The sequence below is a fragment of the Rutidosis leptorrhynchoides genome, chromosome 4 (assembly GCF_046630445.1).
Source record: "Rutidosis leptorrhynchoides isolate AG116_Rl617_1_P2 chromosome 4, CSIRO_AGI_Rlap_v1, whole genome shotgun sequence".
Taxonomy (NCBI): domain Eukaryota; kingdom Viridiplantae; phylum Streptophyta; class Magnoliopsida; order Asterales; family Asteraceae; genus Rutidosis; species Rutidosis leptorrhynchoides.
In genome coordinates this window covers 596,783,101-596,787,257 of record NC_092336.1, presented here as the reverse complement: position 1 = coordinate 596,787,257, position 4,157 = coordinate 596,783,101, and positions in this window count along the sequence as shown.

Below are 4,157 nucleotides of genomic sequence, written 5' to 3'. Positions count from 1 at the left end.
AATCGGGTCGGTCTTAGACTCACCAATGCAACCTAATTCCCTACAACCAATGCTCTGATACCAAATGTGATGCCCCGTACAAAACCATCGTGTACGAATCATCAACAACAGGATCATTACAAGGTTAAGTACTATATGCTGTAATAAAATAAGTTGCATTCACGATAAAAAGGTGATGTCATAACCGACATCAAATGTTTTACAATCCAAAAGCATGCTTCACTAAGTGGAAGCAAATAATAAGTGTATGTGACCACAATGGTCGTTACAAGTCATAATTCAAAAGTACTAAAGTTTGAATGCAAGGTAAAGTAGTTCATGTGATGACAACTCTAAGCAGCGGGTGTCTACAGCACGACTAGTAACACAACGGAAGCAAACCTTAGGCACCTGAGAAAAACATGCTTAAAATGTCAACACAACAGTTGGTGAGCTATAGTTTAAGTATAACAGCAATATAAGGTAGGTCACGAGATTTCAGTGCTACAAAGAGCGTTTCAAAACGATATGATAAAGTATATGCTTAACCGTGGGCACTTGGTAACTAACTTAACGTTTATACCCCCTGAAAGTACACTTGGCAAGTGCGTATGATTACGAAGTATTAATCACTCGTTAAATGCTAGCGCGACTAGCTCGAGTGGGGATGTCAAACCCTATGGATCCATATCTAAGATTCGCGTTCAAGGTTCCAAAAACCAATGATTAAACGTTACCGAGCTAAAGGGAATTTTTGTGCCGTTGTATAACCCACACATATATAAGTTTTTAAGTACTCATGCCTAGTATGTAAAACATGAAACGTGCATGTATTCTTAGTCCCAAATAGTTAAAGTAAAAAGGGATGCTATAACTCACAATGATAATGTAGTCGTAAAGTCGGTTCGAAAAGGTGTGCAAGTAATCGGTCCGAAGGTCCTCAACCTAAGTCAAATAGTACTAAGTCAGTAAATCGTCTTAATAGGTTTAAAAGTATGTAAATAAGGTCTTAAAGGTCATCATCATTCATCATCAAACAAAAGGCGTAAAGTAAGTTTTGTTTATGAAAGTAGTTTACAACAAAGGCTGACTTCAGTCAGTCACCACGGCCTCTATCCTTACTGAATTAAGGTGAGACCAGTGGACATGGCTCCGTATATGAGTCCTTTAAGTGTGGTAAAATTTACAGAAGCAAACTCGTCTTCGTTTGACCGTGGCGACGGTCTAAGTGCAAGTAGGTCAGAAATTTCTGCACAACGTTAAAAGGACATAGTGACGATCGGAGGGCCATAAATCCTAAACCGTATCTCAGATTAAGATGAGTCCTATATGAAAAGTTATTTACACGAACTGAGCTATCTAAAAATCAAGGTTACAGTAGCCCAAGTATACTGGTCTGTAACAGAAACCATAAAAACAGAAACCATAAAAACAGAAAAATAAATGGACATAGTGACGCTCGGAGGGCCATAGATGCTAAACCGTAACTCGGATTAAGACGAGTCTTATATGAAAAGTTATCTACTCGAAAAGATCTATTTGAAAATCAAGGTCTCAGTAGCCCAGGTCTACTGGTCTGTTACGGAAACAGTAGGACAGAGGGCTGTAAACAGAAAACAGGAAGTTAAAAGTGAGTTCCGGTGGTCTTGGTGCTTGATGTTCATTATGGTTCTCATCCTTGATGCATATAGCTTCAAGTGTACAACTCATTGATGTGTTTGCATCATCTTAACCAAGATTTAACCATCATAACACTAGTGTAAGTCTATGATATGAAGCACAACTCACATAAGAGTTGTATGAAGTTTGATGAACCAAAGTTACATCAAGATCATAGATTCAACACATGCATGAATTAGAAAAGTAATATTGTACTACAAACTTGAAAATAAACTAACTAATCAAGATCTTAAGTGGTTAGTTTGATCTTGAAGATCCAAGACCCAAAAGTTATTAAGTAAATTTTTATGTTCTTGAACCTTTTAAAGTTAATCTTTAGTTCAAGATAAATGAGATCAAGGTTAACTTGTAACACTTGACCATCTACAACCAAAATCGCGATTTTAATACATGAACAAATGAAGAAATAAGCTAATTACACAAGTAGTAAGTTCATGAGTTTCATACTTTTAAAGATTCAAGCCTAAGTCTTGATCTTTAGAAAGTAAACTTTTAAGTTTACTAACATGCATTCAAGTAATGATTTTTACAACCCATGAACTTTAATCTTTCAAGACATTAAATGTAGAACATAAACTAGGAATTTTAGTTCTTGCATGTTCTTGTTATGAACAAGATAAATGAAGAATCAAACTAAAGAGTTTGATTCTTTAATACTAGTAAGGAGTAACTAAGATAACAAGTAAGTAAACAACAACTAGCAACAACAAGGAATTAATCAACAACAAAGAGCAAAAGATGATGATGATTATGTAGCCATAGGCTACGGTTTTTACAAGAGAAAGAGGAGGAGAAGAAGCTCAAGTTACTTACAAGAATGGAGAGAAAGTTGAGAGGAAAATGCAAGTATTGTGTGTGTAAAAGTGAGGAGGTAGCATGCTAGTAGTTAAGTAGTCAAAATTTGAAACAAAAACAACCTCCAAGGCCATTATGGCCGTGAGGTTCCCTCACCAATGGGGGGGAGGAGGTGCCTATTACTTTAAGCATGCTTCTTTGACTCAAGGGTGGGAATTAAGGGTGCATGCATGGGGATAAGGTGCAAGTGTCATGTAGAGTCTTTCCATTACTTAATAAATCTTATTAAACTTGAAAGTAATACTTATATATTAAGTGGGCTTAAATAAATCTATTAAAGAAGTAGGATGGGCTCATAAGTCCATAACCATGAGTCCATAACATTTAACAAGCCCAAGTTCAAGTAATTCATAAATTATTCCAACTAAAGCCCAAGTAATTAACTAATAATCATAGTTAGTCAAAATGATTAATAGAACTAATCATAAATGTAAATAATATTCTAAAAATATTATTCGTGTAATGTACGCGTGTCACAAAGACGTTTCGGGCATTAAAGAATCAAGTACGGGCAATCATGGCAACATGTAAATGTAATAACATACGTTCGTTTAATCACACGTATTAATAATAATAATTATTAATAAATAAATGTTGGAGAATCCAGGGTCGTTACATGACGCCTTTGCATAATGGCCTCAACCTTGGCCGTAAACTCGACGTCCTCACTCGTACCCCCGTCATTGTTCTCGGTTCCGTTTCTCGTCTTCATACTATAAAACAGAAATAGATTAAACAATGAAACGAAAGGACATAACATAATATTCATATACACCTCACCGCCCCATCTTGCTCAACAATCGTCGTACATTGCTTGTTTGACATGATTTGAACCCGTAACAATGGTAGCTAATCATTGTTACGCGAGCACGTCGCATTAACTTGCTAGTACAACGTCCATCTCGCTTGATGTTTGCAAAACACAACACAAAATAATTAGTGCATAGTTAGCTCACCTAAACCTAGGCACTAACCAATCCTCGGTCCGACCCGTCTCCTACAAGTCCCGCATAAAATGCATACACAATAAAGTCTAAGTCTAGGCACCTATCTCAAGTCGCCTAAATCCCTTAGACCATGCTCTGATACCACTTGAAACGTCCCTAGCCGCATTCGACACGAAAATATTTTTTTTTATAATATAATAAACAATCATTAACGCCCGCTTAAACGGTTACATAACGTAAAACGTTCCATTCAACCCATTAAAACAATATCACAAGTTTAATGTTTAAAAAGAAGGCACGAAGACCCTTAATCAAATGTAATGTAAGTTCGACCCATTAACATGATAGTTTTAATCTAAACAACACCCGAGCATGGTTTGGGCTAAACTACCCAAAACAATAAGCCAACTTCCAAAAGCTTCACCTAGCAACCGACATGAGAAATCTAATGCCCAACAACCCCTTTCCCTTTCTCTGCACCTGCATCTAAAAAGTAAACAACGAGAGGGGGTAAGCTAACGCTTAGTGAGTGCAATAAGTATACACATACATATATAATATACCTACTTGCAATCACCTACTCACGTACCACAACATGCTATCAATATAATATTAGCATACGTACTCCATATAAAAGCTAATAACCTCCAATACCGCAACTAGCATAGAAAATAGCATATACGCCAAACAATATAA